The sequence below is a fragment of the Eublepharis macularius genome, chromosome 5, assembly GCF_028583425.1.
Source record: "Eublepharis macularius isolate TG4126 chromosome 5, MPM_Emac_v1.0, whole genome shotgun sequence".
Classification (NCBI taxonomy): Eukaryota; Metazoa; Chordata; class Lepidosauria; order Squamata; family Eublepharidae; genus Eublepharis; species Eublepharis macularius.
Window position 1 is genome coordinate 5722246 of NC_072794.1, and position 16841 is coordinate 5739086.

Here is a 16841-nt window from a genome sequence, read left to right on the forward strand (position 1 = left end):
TCTTGCCAAGTACTTCTCCCAAACACTTTACTGCATCACTCCAGTGTATGAGTTTAAAATGTTTATTTAGAGTAAATACCAGTTTCAAGATACTGTAACAAGGGAATTGACTGGAATGACTAAAAGTGGGAAATTAGATTAGTTATAGGTTAATGTCTCCTCCCCCCCAAGCAAGAAGAAGAGGCAGTTAGGAGTTTTGATGCACATTGGATGGGAAGAAGAGCTCGGTTCAGTCTCTGTTCAGTCTCCAAGGTCACATTCTCAGGCATCTGCAGGAACTCGTAACCAAAACACCATGCCTGGAAGATAAGCAGTTAGCAACAGGTTTACACAGTTCTGGTACTCTCTGCACCCACTCAGAGGCACTGAAACAAAATACATATGATGCATGACAGATATGCTGAAAGCCTATCTGACACCTATCCTGTATTTGATTTACACTGTGTAATCTGAGTGAGAAAGGTCACCTGCCTCACCCCCCCCCCCAAAGCTGCAATCCTGGGAGCAGGGGAGGTTGAGCGGAGGCGGGTAAGCCTTACCCACCTGCCTTGCCCCCCCCAAGCCACGATCCTGAGTGAGGAGGACACATGGAGGCGGATAAGCCTCGCTCGCCTGCTCATCCTCGCCAAAGCCGTGATCTTGGGCAGCGGAGGGCGCACAGAGGTAGACAAGCCTCCCTCACCTGCTCACCACCCCCAAAGCCGCAATGGTGGGAGGCCAGATCCTGGAGAGGAACCTTAGCAGCATATTATGCCATAGAGTCCACCCTCTGAAACAGCCATTTTTCTCCAGGGGAACTGATCTCCACGGCCTAGAGATCAGCTGTAATTCTGGGAGATTTCCAGCTACCACCTAGAAGCTGGCAACCCTAGCGGCAGTGGGCAAGCCTTGCTCGCCTGCTTTCTCCCCCAAAGCTGCGATCGTGGGGGATGGGGTGGTGGGCAAGCTTTGCTTGCTTGCCTTGTCCCCACAGAGCCTAGAGTTGCCACTTTCCTGGTGGTGGCTGGAGATCTTACAGAATTACAGCTCATCTCCAGGCGACAGAGCTCAGTTCCCCTGGAAAAAATGGCTGCCTTGGAAGGTAGGCTCAACGGCATTATAACCACCTGAGGTCACTCCCCTCTTCAAACCCCAACCTCTTCAGGCTCCACCCCCCCAGATCTCCAGGAATGTGCCAACCTGGAGCTGGCAACCCTACTGGAGAAGGCTTGAAGCTGCAGTTGGGGGGAGATGGGGGTGCACGGAGGCATGGGAGCGCAGCGGCCAGCATGCCTCACTCACCTCCCCCCCAGCCACGATTAGGACCTGGCTCTTACCTCTCTTTTGATGGGGGAGGGGTGCGTGCACTCCCGCAAAGCGTGATGACGTCACTTCCGGGAAGTGATGTCATCACTCTGACGACGCCCCTCCAGCATGCCCATGCTCCAAGGGGGCTTGCGTTGGGGGCTGCTGTGGAGCGCAGGAATGCTCCTGCACTCCACAGCGGCCCCAAACGCGCCCATGGATCGGGCCCGTTTTGAGGTGCAGCGGAGTGCAGGAGTGCTCCTGCGCTCCACAGTGCCTCAAAACGGACCCGTTTTGGCATGGATCGGGCCCATTTTGAGGCGCTGTGGCATGCAGGAGCACTCCCGCACTCCACAGCGGCTCAAAATGGGCCCAATCCGGGCCAAAACGGGCCCGATCCGTGGGCATGCGCAGCTCCGCAGGGGAGCACTCACAGAGGGTGGGTGCCTCCCTGCTGGCCAGGTAAGTGGGGGCGGGGTGTGGGGGGCAAGGGCAGGGGATCCCCTGCCCCCACCGGTTGTCTGGCACCCCTAGCCACGATGGGGGAGTGCGGAGGCAGGCATGTCACCCTGCTCTCCTCACCCCTGCCTCAGATTGGGGCACAGGGGAGGGGGCAATGGCCGGCCCAACCCCCCTGCCCTTTCTAGAGCCCACTGTATTTTTTGCTACAATGGGCTTTGTTGCTAGTAAGGTAATAAATAGGCCAAGGCTGCTTTAATTATATACATTTTAGAAAGCCAGCAGAGCAGCCTTTGAGGCTCTTTCATGGAACGGACACAGAAGGGATTGACTTTTATTCTCAGAGAATGTTTCAATTACAGGCAAAGAAAGAAATGGCAATATATACAAACCAGTTCCAGAAAATGCAAGTGCATGCATAGACCTTAAAGTGGGGTTATTACAATATGCCTTTTTCCAGCCTGGGCTCATTTGTGTGTGTGTGTGTGTGGGGGGGGGTGCTTGATAATCCTATGTTATCAGGCACAAAAGGTCTCTGCTTCTCTTTTTTTCACAGCCTGGGACAGTCAGTTTGGCCTTCATTGTGCAGAGACAGCTGCCTGTCAAAGGTTTTGCAAGTCCTGTTGCAAGAGAGACAGACAGGCTGGCTCTCGGGAGAAGTGGGGGGGGGTCAGCTGCAGCTGATGCAAAGCATCACCCCAGGCCACTCTCTGCCTCCCACCTGGGCCCTGCCTCCTGCCTGCTCAAATTTCTTCTGAGCCATGTTGGCCACATTGAATCAATCCCGCCCTTCCTGCTTCTGGGAACCAGCCTCCTCCGAAAGGTATGGCTTCCCACTCGGTGGGCTGGCTCTTTCCAGAAGGCTCAGCCAGGGCAGGGGGCCAAAAGTGGATCTCAAGTCACAACCCGCTGCTTTGGAGTGATGGCAAGAATACAGCCCAGTGGAGCTGGGGGTTTAGGATTAATAGGAAGCAGAGGCTGCTGGCTATGTTTGGAAAGCTGTTGTGACCTATAGTCCACGCGTCCCTTTCAGAAGCTAAAGCAGGGTTTCCTAGCCATTTTCGGGCCCTGGTACCTTCTAGGGCTCCTGGCTGCTTCATTCTGCCCCTCTCAGCTGGTGGCAGTTGGAGCCCTTTCTAGTCAGAGCTGTTCAGCTCTGTTTGGTGACCCTGGGGGGTGCCAGAAACACCCGCAACACCACTGCAGTAACCCCTTGAGCACATTCCAGTGTCAAGGCTGTCCCTTTTCCAGAATGAAATTGACTGGCCCCACAGTCACTGGGAATCCAGTCCAGTCAATTTCACCACCCTGTGATAGGTGGGTGTCAGTAATAACTATAGTCCTTTAAAGCAAACTGATACGATGCACCCCTATTGCAGGAGAAGCCTCAAGTAGGGAGAGACTGGCTTGCCACTGAGTTTACTGCTTGGAGTGGGATGAGGGCAAGGAAAATGGAGAGAAACTGAAGCAGTGTAAACCTGGCAGCCTCTGTTCCGAGCAGTGTGGAAGGGCCAAAAGGGCAAGTGGGAAGAACCTCCTCCTATCTGAAAAGAGGGATGCAAACTCACTGATTACCAAGATAGCTCTTGCGTGCTGTGCAACAGCTGCCAAGAAATGCCACCCGCGGCAGAGAGCTGCCTGCATGTTCCTCTGCTGCTCCCTAATGGACTAACCCTGACACAAATGGAACAAAAGCACATTCCAAGCCTCAGGAGCCTGGGGAACTTTTCACTGGTTGCAAAAGAGGAGGTTAGGGGAGATCCGCCTGCTACTGCAATTCTGAGTGCTGCTGCTGCTGTTACAATTTAGCATTTAAATAGAATCAATGTGCACAATTCTTTGAGCATGCATCCTGTATCACCATACTTACGAGTAAAGCAGACCCCTCCAGCATTCACAAAAGCAGCTCAAGCCCCCACCCCACACGCAGAAGTCTTGGCAAGCCCAGAGAACTGTGGGTATGAATTAACCACACACCCCAAAAGATGCCCTGCAAACAAAACACAGCATGAGCAGGACTGAGCATGCTCCAGGAGGTACTGAATGCTGACAGCAACAGCAACTGTGATTCAGTTGCGGGGGGCGGGGGGAAGCGTGGAAATAAATCTGCTCAAACTGGAGAGAGTTTATACAGTCCTGCAGGAAGGGACCGTGGATTACCATGCCTTTTATTATTTTCATTCCTGCACACACACCAGCCAGCAGAACGAGCTTACAACCACCTATAATTACGCTTCCTATGCCACATGATAGACTCTGCTAACGGCCCAAACATAGAATCCTTTAATTAGGTTTCTGGGGCCTACATAATGATTTATCACAAGAACTAACCAAGGCCGACCCTGCTTAGCTTCTGAGATCTGATAAGTTCAGGCTCACCTGGACTGTCCAGGTCAGGGTGCTGCAAGGAGAGAATATGCCTTTTTCATGCATATTAATCCCAGTCATGGATTACATGGGCTGAAAACTTGTATCATAGCCCCCTGTCATCTTTCTAAACTGAAAAATCTCAACTCTTATGCCTTTCCTCTTAGGCATGTCATCCCCTGAATCGCTTTGGTTTCCCTCTTCTGCACTTTTTCCCACTCTGAAGTATCCTTTTTGAGATATGGCAACCAAAACTGTATTCAGTATTCCAACTGGGATTGCACCATAGATTTATATATGGGCAGTAACTGCTTTACTTTCAATCCCTTTCCTAATAATCCTCCACATGGAGTTTTCCCTTTTCACTACTGACACACTGAGCTGACATTTTCATCAAACTATCCATTACAACACCCTCATCTCTTTCCTTCTTAGTCTTGGCCAGTTCAGACTAGAGATGAGCATGAACCAGAAAAAACCCAAACCATGTGGTTCGTGGAACAACAAACCACGAACTTTCATGAACCTGTCCCTGGTTCGTGAACCGGTTCATTTGGTTTGTGAAAACGGCACATCCAGGTCAGAAAATAATCACTTCTGGGCCAGCAGAAGGTCTGCAGGAAGTCCATCCCGTTGCCTAGGAAACTGATTGATTGGCACCAAGCTGTCTGCAGTGATGAACCAAAAAATAAACCAAATGAACCAGCCTAAAGTTTGTAGCAGTTCGGGGATCTGATGAAATGGGATCTGACAAACCGCTGGTTCACGAACCACAAACCGGCCTGGTTCATGCTTAATTTTGGTTCGTATTTCAGTTCGTGCCTATATCTAGTGCAAACCCTGCCAGACAGCATATAGTTAGTTAGGATTTTTTCCCCATTGTGCGTCACCTTATACTCACCTACGTTGAACTTAATTTGCTGGATTGTTGCACACTAACCTTATTCACAGAGATCCTCTTGAATCTCTTCACAATTTGCCTTGGTTTTTTTTACCATCCTGAATAATTTGTTGTCATCTCTAAACTTGGCTACTACTCTGCCTAATACTGATCCCAATAAATACCTACCCCTGTGTGACCCTGGCTGTTGTTCACTCCCTTTCATTGCAAGTAGAGCTGCCAACTTCAGATTGAAAAATTACTGGAGATTTAGGGAGGACACTGGGGAGGATGGAGTTTGGAGAAGGGAGTGACCTTAGGGTATAATGATGTAGAGTCCACTCTCCAAAGCAGCCATTTTCTCCAGGGTAGGTGATCTTTGTCCGAGAAATCAAAGGGAAATTCAAGCCACGGCTTGGGATGGTAAACAACATGGAAATATAGTATCTGATCAGGACAAAATAAAGGAAAGATGGAAACAATACACTGAGGAACTATACAAAAGAGATGGAAGGATGACAGATACTTTTGACAAAGAATCTTTTGATGAAGAACCAGAAATACTAGAAAGTGAGGTAAAAGCTGCACTCAAAGCAGTTGAGAGAAACAAAGCACCTGGAGTAGATGGAATACCAATAGAGCTATTTCAAGCCACAGAAATGGAGTCCATCAGAATCTTAACAAGAATATGTCAACAAATATGGAAAACAAAACAATGTCCCACAGACTGGAAACGCTCAGTCTACATTCCAATCCCCAAAAAGGGGGATGCCAAGGAGTGCAGCACCTATCGGACAATTGCGTTAATTTCCCATGTAAGCAAAGTGATGCTCAAAATTATACAGCAAAGACTCTTACCATATATGGAACGAGAAATGCCAGATGTTCAAGCTGGATTCAGAAAAGGAAGCGGCACCAGATATCACATTGCAAATTTACGATGGCTAATAGAACATACCAGGGAATTTCAGAAGAAAATCAGCCTGTGTTTTATAGATTACAGCAAAGCTTTTGACTGTAGATCATGAAAAGCTATGGAGAGTCTTAAAAGTAATGGGAGTTCCACAACATCTAATTGTTTTGATGCGCAACCTGTACTCTGGACAAGAGGCTACTGTCAGGACAGAATATGGGGAAACAGAATGGTTTCCAATTGGCAAGGGTGTCAGACAAGGATGCATATCATCTCCCTACCTGTTCAACTTCTATGCAGAGTATATCATAAGGAAAGCTGGATTAGATCTAGAAGCAGGTGGAGTGAAAATTGGTGGAAGGAGCATCAACAATTTGAGATAGGCAGATGACACCACATTACTAGCAGAAAATAGTGAAGACTTGAAACAACTACTGATGAAGGTTAAAGGGGAAAGCACTAAAGCAGGATTACAACTGAACATCAAGAAGACAAAAGTAATGACTACTGAGGAACTATACAATTTTAAAGTTGACAATGAAGAAATTGAAGTTGTTTAAGATTTTCTATTCCTCGGCTCAATCATCAACCAACAGGGAGACTGCAATGAAGAAATCAGAAGAAGATTAAGACTCGGAAGAGCAGCTGTGAGGGAGCTAGATAAGATCCTTAAAGATAACGATGTCTCTCTGAGAACCAAGATCAAAATAATCCAAACTATGGTATTCCCCATTGCCATGTATGGATGCAAAAGTTGGACGGTAAAGAAAGCTGACAGGGGAAAAATTGATTCATTTGAAATGTGGTGCTGGAGGAGAGTTTTGCAGATACCATGGACAGCCAAAAAGACAAATAAGTGGGTACTAGATCAAATCAAGCCGGAATTCTCCTTAGAAGCTAAAATGACAAGACTAAAGCTATCGTACTTTGGTCACATCATGAGAAGACAAGATTGTCTGTAAAAGTCAATAATGCTAGGAAAAGTGGAAGGCAGCAGGAAAAGAGGAAGACCTAAAATGAAGTGGCTGGATTCAATAAAAGAAGCAACGTCCTCCAGTTTGCAGGATCTGAGTACATCTGTTAGAGATAGAACGTTTTGGAGGTCTTTCATTCATAGGGTCGCCACAGGTTGGAGACGGCTTGACGGCACATAACACACACAGGTGATCTTTGTAGTCTGGAGATCAGTTGTGATACCAGGAAATCTCCAAGCACCAGTTGGGGGTTGGCAACCCAAGTTCAAGAAATGTAAATTTCTTCCTGTTCTCTGCTTCCTGTTGTGTAACCAGTTTTTAATTCAAAAGAGGACCCATCCTCTTATCCCATTTAAGGCAATCATATTTTATTGTGCACATCTGTGTGAAGGATAATCCTTAGCTTTTAAATCAGTAGAGGATACATTATTGCAGAGCAAATGAGATGAAATGCAGGAGAGGAGAACAATGGAAGTGGATTTGGATCTCCATTGCAGAGAAAAACAGTGTATTAATTAAAGAAATAAAATAAAACATAGAGTGAGCCTGATCTGATCTCGTCAGATCTCGGAATCTAAGCAGGGTTGGCCTTGGTTAGTAATTGGATGGGAGACCTCCAACAAAGACCAGGGTTGCAGAGGCAGGCAATGGCAAACCACTTCTGTTAGTCTCTTGTCATGAAAACCCCACCAGAGGTCGCCATCACTGTTCCCGCTAACGTGCGCTCGTGTGCAATCGTACACAAATTTTTAAACACCCCCCCCCAGCGCACAACTGAGAAGCTCAGCGCACAGGCCCCGAGGGCCTGCTTGTAACACCCCGCCTTGGTACAGCCATGGCCTGGAACAGCCCCGGCCCCAGCCCCACCCCTGGCTTCCCTTTTTCCTACTGGAAGGGCCTGGTGTGGCCCCAGCTATGGTGCGGAGGAAGGCGAAGGCGGCGGCGTGGGATGGGCGGCCTCTCTGCTGCCCACCTGCAGTGCCGGGAGCTGGAGCCAGAAAGGCCCTGAGGCCGCCCGTCCCACACCTCCACTGCCTCTGGCTCCTGGAGCTGAGAGGGTGCAGCAGAGCAACTCCCGGGGTTGCAGGCGTGTGGCGGAGAGTCCCCAAGGCTGCCCACACCACGCCGCTGCTGCCTCCGGCTCTTGGAGCTGCAAGCATGCAGCGGAGCAGCTCTCAGCGCTGCGGGCATGCAGCGGAGAGTCCCAGAAGCCGCAGCCACTGCCTCCAGCTCTCGAAGCTGCGAGCGTGCAGTGGAGCAACTCCCAGTGGTGCGGGTGTGCGGCAGAGAGTCCCTGAAGCTGCCTGTACCACGACGACGACGCTTCCGGCTCTCGGAGCTGCGAGCATGCAGTGGAGCAGCTCCCTGCACTGCGGGCATGCGGCAGAGAGTCCCCAAAACCACCTGCACCACACCGACGCCGCCTCTGGCTCCCAGAGCTGCAGGTTCGGTGGAGAGGCCCCAGGCAGTAGGTCTGGAAGGGGAGGCAGCTGCCTGCCTGCTGCTTCTGCGGCTCACACACAGGTGAGGATCTTTCCTTTTTAGAGCTGCTCATTATTGGGTAAACTTTTATTGTACTTTCCATAATGTTGGCAGTGATGCTGGGGTGGCGAGTAGATACAAATTATTTTGATCACTTACTGTGCAGTCCCATGGAGATTTACTCCAGTCTAGGCCCATTAAAGTCAATTAATTTATACTTGAAAAACTTTCCATAGGTGTGTCCGGGGTCTGAGTCCCAGCCCCCAGACTTGCCAGGAGAGAACAGTGGGAGGCAACTGGGAGGCAGCGGCCCTGCCACCCCAGCCAGCAACCCGGTCCAGAACCTACCTACTCCAGGGGGAAGGGGCGAAAGGCCGAAGCCTCAGAGGGCTGGAGGGAGCAGGGAGAGACCAGTCAGTCCCACCCTCCAGGGGGAAGAGAGGGGGCTAAGCAGGACAGGGGAAAAGGGCCCCAGCAGCAGCCCAAACAGAGCCCTTACCAGCCAAGGAGGAGAAGCAGCCACTACAGCCCAGAGCCACACCCCGGCTAGAGGACAGCAGCCTGGCTCAGGAGTTGCTAGGAGCCAAGCCCCTCCAGGTGGAGCTGCCACAGGCATTCTGGGGGAGGAGATGGGTAGCCCCGCCCAGCATCAATGAGCAGGCAGCCCAGAAGCTGGCCAGGGCAATTCCTCGCAAGCAAGGCCAGGGAAGCTCAGCAGCACAGAAGCCGGCTGGGGCAGCTCCTCGTGAGCAAGGCCAGGCAAGCTCAGCAGTTCAAAGGCATACTGGGGCAGCTCCTTGTGAGCAAGGCCAAGGAGACCTCAGCTGGGGATGGCTCACATTCAACCCCACCCTGCCAGCAAGGCAAGGAAGCCTAGAAGGGATTAGTGATAGGAGGGAAACACCTGAGGGGAGGCACAGCTGGGCCAAGTCAGGAGAGGGACAAGCCTGGAAGGAGGGCGGGGCGGAGAAAGGAAACCCTATAAAAGGTGGCTAGGAAGAGCTCTGAGGTGGTGGGTGTGGGTAAGGAGTGATGGCATGGAGTGAGAGCAGAGCAGTGCGAGAGTGGAGGCTTGGAGGAGAGTTCTGGGAGGAGGAGATGATGGAGGACATAGGGGGTGAGCAGGCCAGGTTGAGCAGGCCAGTGAGTGGACTGAGAGGGAGTCCGGGTGATGTATACCGCCCCTCCTTCCATAGAGCAGGGTCCTGCAGCATCCCTGGCGCCCCTCTGATGTCAGGGCTGGCCCAGCCGGCGCCCTGCCCAGCGGCGGCAGCAACAAGCCCTGACAAGGATTTCACTGCCAATCTAACTTGCAGGCAGACAGTTGTGGATCCTTACTATAACTACGGTTGTCCTAGTCTCTGCCTTTCTGAATGAGATCTCCTTGCTGGGTGCCCAGTGTTTGAATTGTGATTGACCTGTGTTCTGTCTTTATTTTTTGTACTGGTGCTGAAATATTAGTTTCCATTCTGCTTTTGAGATACATATCATGTTTCATAGCAACATGCTTAGAGAGATTACTCTCAAGGTTTAGAGGAGCATAAAAAATGTTCTGATGGTGGAGTCCCCAATCATACAGAAATTGGTTGCACTTGATCTACAACCTGCAGGCATCATAACTGATTGGTTAGAGCAGCAATGGCGAACCTATAGCACGCATGCCACAGCTGGCATGCAGAGCCTTCTCTGTGGGCATGCGAGCCATAAGTTGCTGGATCTCTAGGTCAGTTTTAATGTGACTGGGATGGGACCTTAAGGCTGCTGTGTGACCTGGCCCCTGTCACACTCAAGCGGGCCACCGATTGCTGGTCTTTGCAAGTGACAGGGCTCTTAACGCTGCTGTGCACAGGCAGTGTTAAGAGCCCTGTCACAGTCACCTCTCTGGAGATCATCCAATCAGCACTGCCTTCTGGAGTTCGCCCGCCAGCCAATGAGGAGTGAAGTTGCATGTATGTCACTCCTCTCATGGACTCAAGGATCTCATCCCCCCTGTCTGAAGGCATCTGTGCTCACAATCGGCAAGTACAAGTAATTTATATACAAAAAAAAGAAATCATGTATGCAGCGCCAGCGGGGGGGTGGGGGGAGGCATTGGGCAGCATTAATGAACTTAAGAGAAATTATGGATCATGATTAAAAAAAAAAGAATGAAATCATGTATACATCACTGCAGGGGGTGGGGGGCGAGGGATTGGGCAGCATTAACAAACTTGTCTGAAAATATGGATCATGATATAAGCACGAGGTGGGAGAGGAGAGGCGGACCTGTACGGATGGACAGCAAGTAGAGGCAGACGTGTATGGCTGGACGGTGAGGAGGTCAGGAGCTGCTCAGTCAGCACCCCCCCCCCCGGCTCAACAACCACTAGGGGGGAGAGGGACTGACCACTGCCTCAGTACTGACCACTGCCTCAATACTGAACTCTGCGTTACTACGGACCTCTATTTACAGTATATCTTATATGGGTGGGGTTAAATGTGACAATAATATTTTTGGTATAGGGATAGATTTGTATTGGGTGCTTCATTTCTCTTTTTTCCTAAAATTTGTGTTTTTGTAGACTCCAATTCTTGAACACAAAAAAATGAGTACAGCAAAAAAACAAAACTGAAAACAGATAGTGGAAGATCATTCCAAGAGGCCTGGACAGAGTCATTTGGAGTAACTGAATGCAATGGGAAAGCGTTATGTATTCTGTGTAGTGAAAGTGTTGTGTCTCACACATCAAGTGTCAGACGTCACTTTGACACCAAACACAAAAGTGTTGCCGAACTTGGTGAAGCTGAAATGAAAGGGTTTCTTGAAGGGAAATTGAGGAAATATCACTCCCAGTATCATAGTTTTTGCAACTATCTTTCTAAAACAAATCATCTGACAGTTGCCAGCTTTCAAATTTCACTGTGCATAGCAAAACACGGTAAGCCCCTCTCTAATGGGGATTTTATCAAAACGGCCATGTTGACTGGGAGTAATTCCCTTTTTCATGATTTCCCAAACAAGGATAAAATTATGCAACGCATCTCTGAGATGCTACTTAGCAGAAATACTGTTAAAGATCGAGTCCTGCGCATGGCAAGTGATGTTAGTCAGCAGCTCACCGCTGACTTACAAAAGGCAGCCTGTTACTCCATGTGCTTGGATGAAAGCACAGATATAGATAATCATGCAAGGCTAGCAGTAATTTTGCGTTATGCTGTTGGTGACATCATGAGAGAAGAGCTGGTGAAACTGTTGTCTTTGCCTGGAAGAACACAAGGGATAGATATCTACAATGCTGTGATGGAGGCTTTTTTGTCACAAGACATAAGACCAGAAAGAGTGGTTTCAGTTACTAGTGACGGGGCACCTTGCATGGTGGGCGTAACATCTGGTTTCATACAGTTCTTTGTTAAAGAAGCAAAACATCCAGTCATTCAGTTTCATTGTATTATACATCAAGAAGTTCTTTGTGCCAGGGACAGCAGCAAAAAATTAGACGATATCCTCAAAGATGTCACAAAAATGGTGAATTACATCATGGCTCGTGCTCTTAATTTTCGACAGTTTCAAGCACTTCTTGATGAGTTTCAGGCACAGTATAATACTTTACTTATGTACAATAATGTCCAGTGGCTGAGCAGAGGATGAGCCCTGGAGAGATTTGTAGCCTGCTTGGATGAAATTAGGCTGTTTATGAATGAAAGGGGGCAGGAATATCCACAGCTCACTGATATAGCCTGGCTTACCAACCTCATGTTTTTTTACAGATTTTATAGCACACTTCAATGTACAGAACAAAAAACTGCAAGGTTTAGGGAAAACAGCAGAAAGGATGTTTTGTGATATCAGAACATTTGAGAGAAAACTGCAGGTTTTTGAAAGAGACCTGAAAGTGGGCAGCTGAAATATTTTCCAAATCTAAAAACGCATTTGGAAAATTCTACATTTACAGATAATCCTACAAGCCATCAGGAAATCCACTAGGAATTTTCTAGCATTGTAGCAGCTGCAAAGGAGAATTTTAGGAACAGATTTTTACAGTTCCGTAAGATGGAGGCAACCCTGTGTTTTCTTACTTCTCCAGATAAAGCCAAATTTGAAGAACTCGGTCTTTCCTGCTTACACTGGTTAGATTTTGGAAATCTGGAAAAGGAGCTATTGGAATTTCAAGAAAGCTCTATCTGGAAAAATAAATTCTATGACCTGCGTGCAGCTCTTGAGAAGATAGAGTGTGAAGGGATGACAAAGGACAGCACAGTTGGTAGTTCTGAAAATGAAATCCTTAAAGTGTGGAATTCTCTGCCAAATAATTTTAAGTCAATGAAAGCACTTGGGATTGTTCTTCTTACTTTGTTTGGGTCATCTTATGCTTGTGAGCAGCTGTTTTCAGCTCTGAATTATATCAAATCTGATACCAGAAACAGACTAATAGATGACCTGAGAGCTGCATGTGTTGCTCTCAAGCTAACAGCGTATGAGCCAAAGTTTGACAAATTATCAGCATGCATACAACAGCAAAAATCACATTAATTGTGCAAAAGCATGCCAAATGCAAACTATTATCTAATACAGTGTTTGCAGTCCAAGACACTAGTTTAGGAGTTGTTTAAAGTGTGTTAAGCAAGTTTAGTTTTCTTGTTTATCTTGCTCATGCTAATACAGGTTGACTTTTACTAATCCAACACCTGGAGAAGCAAGGAAAGGACCCGGAGTAAGGCTTGCCCCATACAATTTCAGTCTGGCATATTCATATTACAAGTTGAGAATCCCTTATCCAAAAATACATGCACATAATTATTTTAAAAGTTTGTATAAATTACTTGGCTTCAGGCTATGTGTACAATGTATTACTATAATAATTTTTTTCATTTACTAGAGTTGATTTTTTTTCAATAAAAAACTGTTTGTATCATTGAAAGCTCTGTTACTGTGTTTTTCTTTTAAGACAAAAGATGTTAATTAGTTCAGACAACTGTATGAGTTGTTTTTTCTAAACTAAAACCTCAGTATTCAGGTTTAATTGCAGTGTTGGCACTCTGAAATAAGTAAGTTGGTTTTGTGTCGCAGTTTGGGCACTCAGGCTCAAAAAGGTTCACCATCACTGGGTTAGAGTATACGACACTGCTGTTATGAAAATGACCTCAGTCCATTGCTCAGAGAACTCACATGTGAACCTTCCATGTCAGACCCTTGGTTTACCTTTTTAAACTGGAGGTGCTGGGGATCAAACCTGGGCTCTGCATCAAGTCTGCCCCACATTGTTATATTCCTCTGGGGAATATACGGGGAGAGACGGTCCCTCAGGTACGCTGACCCCAGTCCGCACAGGGCCTTATAGGTCAATACCAAGATCTTGAACCTGATCCAATACTCCACTGGCAACTAATACAGCTTGCACAATATTGGTGTAATATGCGCCCTATTTGGTGCTTTCATAATGATGCACGCGGCCGCATTTTGCACCAGCTGTAATCTTCATGTCAGGCTCAAGGGTAGGCCCGCGTAGAGTGAGTTACAGTAATATAACCTAGAGATGACCATTGCCTGGATCACTGTAGTTAAGTCACAGGTAGACAGGTAAGGGACAAGTTGCCTGGTCTGCCGCAGGTGGAAAAAAGAAGACCTGACAACTGCTGTGATCTGTGCTTCCATTTTCCGGGAGGCATCTAGGATCACCACCAGGCTCTTAACCCTAGGAACTGGCACAAGCTGTGCCCCATCGAGGGCCGGAAGCTGGAGTCCCGAATCCAGTCCTCCGTGGCTCAAGTACAGGACCTCTGTCTTTGTTGGGTTCAGTTTCAGTCGACTCTGTTTCAACCAATCAGTCATGGCTGCAAATGCATGTTGCAGGACATCTGGGGCTGAGCTGGCCATCCATCCATCATCAGATACAGCTTGATGTCATATGCATATTGATGACACCCAAGCCCAAAACTTTGCACCAACTGGGCAAGGGGATGCACGTAGATGTTAAACAGTAATGGGGAGAGTATTGCCCCCTGCAGGACCCCACACACCAATGGGTGACAGGGTGACAATTTCTCCCCAAGTACCACCCTCTATCCCTGACTGTGGAGAAAAGAGACAAGCCATTGTAAGGCAGTCCCTCGTATCCCCACATCAGCGAGGTGGTGAGTCAGAAGATCCTAATCGACTGTGTCAAACGCTGCTGATAAATCCAATAATATCAGCAGTGCTGAACCACCAGATGTCTGCGAAGGTCGTCCGTGAGGGCCACCAGCAGCGTCTCCGTCCCATGTCCTGGCCGGAACCTGGACTGAAAGGGATCTAGGGCCGAGACATCATTCAGAAAACCCTGTATCTGTTCCACCGCCGCCTGTTCAATCACCTTTCCCAGAAACGGGAGGTTCGAGACTGGGCAATAATTGACCAGGTCAGTGGGGTCCAGTGATGGTTTCTTCAGGAGAGGTCTCACCACAGCTTCCTTTAGTGGCCCGGGAAAAACCCCGGTGCCCAAGGACGTGTTAACAATGGCCTCCAATGAGGACCGCAGACCATCGGCACTGGCCTTTACCAGCCACGATGGGCATGGGTCCAGGGGGCACGTGGTGGGCCTAACTGATTGCAGGGTCCTGTCAATCTCTTCCCCTGAGAGTGGACTGAACTGATCAAATATTGACCCTAAAGACGGCCAAGGGGTCTCTAGTTCCTTCACTGTATCAACTGTGGCTGGCAAGTCACGGCGGAGAGACAAAAATTTTTCAGCAAAAAAGCTCCCAAAAGCCTCATCGCTGATGTCCGAATTCTGAATTTGGCGGCCTCCCCCTGGGAGGGAGACTAGTGACTGAACCACATTGAACAATTTTGCTGGGCGTGAGCTAGCTGATGAGATGGAGGCTGTATAAAACTCCTTCTTCACAGCCTTCACCGCCATCTCGTAGGCTTTCATAAATGTCCTAGAAGATGATCTTGCCTCTTCGTTATGAAATCGCCGCCACACTTGCTCAAGCCGTCTTATCTCCCGCTTCTTTTCTCGAAGCTCCTCTGTATACCGGGGAGCCCGTCTTACACGGGGGCAAAGAGGGTGACGGGTGTCAGAACTGTGGCTAGATAATGTCCTTACTCCAGACTACCTTCTGCAATCAGACAAAAGCCCGTTGTTTTCAAAAGTTTACTGAAGAAAGATTTCGTTATAGTCCATGGGCCCAGATACAATATCCAGGCTGGTACACGTGTATTGTTACGAATGACAGGCAAAGCATGAGTTACAAAGTATCAGAACCCAGCAGGCCCAACCTCCCCCCATAGTTCTCAAAACAATCCCTTTGAAGCGGAGAAAGCGAAAGTTTCCCAAGGCTGGAGAAGCGATAGCCAAAACAATCCTCTTCCGTGAGATAGCTGCTGGGAACATCTTGGCACCTGTGAACAAAGCACTTAGAATACTGAAGGAATTAATATGGAGTCTCTTTGGTTACATACATACACTTCAACCCTGACAACGGGGAGCTATTTCGTCGATGGCTTTGGAGAGCCGGCATTGCCAGTCCTCCACCAGCTCATCTAATGAACCACCGTGGAGCATAGGATCCCACAGAGCATTCTGGAAACCAATTGGATCCATAAGTCTCCGCGGGTGAGCATAAATCAGCTCACTGCCCTTGCGAGGGGGGGTGGCATCCCCAATTGAGCCCTTAAAACTGAGTGGTCTGACCATGGCACTGGTTCTATTGCTTCTAGATCCACATCAAGTCCCATCCCGAAGATCAAGTCTAGCGTGTGGCCCGCTTTGTGTGTGGGGATCGATACAAATTGGGAGCGTCCCAGTGCTGCCATGGAAGCTACCAGGTCCACAGCCTGCAAAATGCCAGAGATCTCAGGGGCGGGGAGCGGCTTGAAGGAGAAAGACTCTCAAGTGAGGATTGCCACTCCTCCCCCCCCCCCCCCGGCCTCTTATTCGGGACTGATGAAGGACCGAACACCCTGGGGGGGGGGTCAGTTCTCCCAGGGCAACCGTTTCGCCCTCCCTCACCCAGGTCTCGGTCACACATACAAGGTCCATATTGCTCACTGCAGAAAAGTCTTGCAATGTAGCAGTCGTATTATTTATGGACCTGGCACTGCACAACATCAGTGTCAAAGGGGGGTTTCTTCTCCTAGCTCTCCCCTCACACTCTCCCCCATCACTTCTACTGCACCCTGACCTGGATAACCCAGGTGAGCCTGATCTCATCAGATCTCAGAAGCTAAGCAGGGTTGGCCTTGGTTAGTAACTGGATGGGAGATCTCCAACGAAGACCAGGGTTGCAGATGCAGGCATTGGTAAACCACCTCTGTTAGTCTCTTGCCATGAAAACCCTGCCAGGGGTCGCCATAAGTCAGCTATAACTTGAGGGCACTCTCCCCCACTCCACCAAAGTACCAAAGTCAGCAACAGGTAACAGAGGTGGGTGGACACTCAAGGGGTGATACCTGGAAAGAGAGTAGGGTTGTTCCAGGTATGTTTCTTCACCAGTGAAACATGAGCGGGAAAGCTCCAGGCTT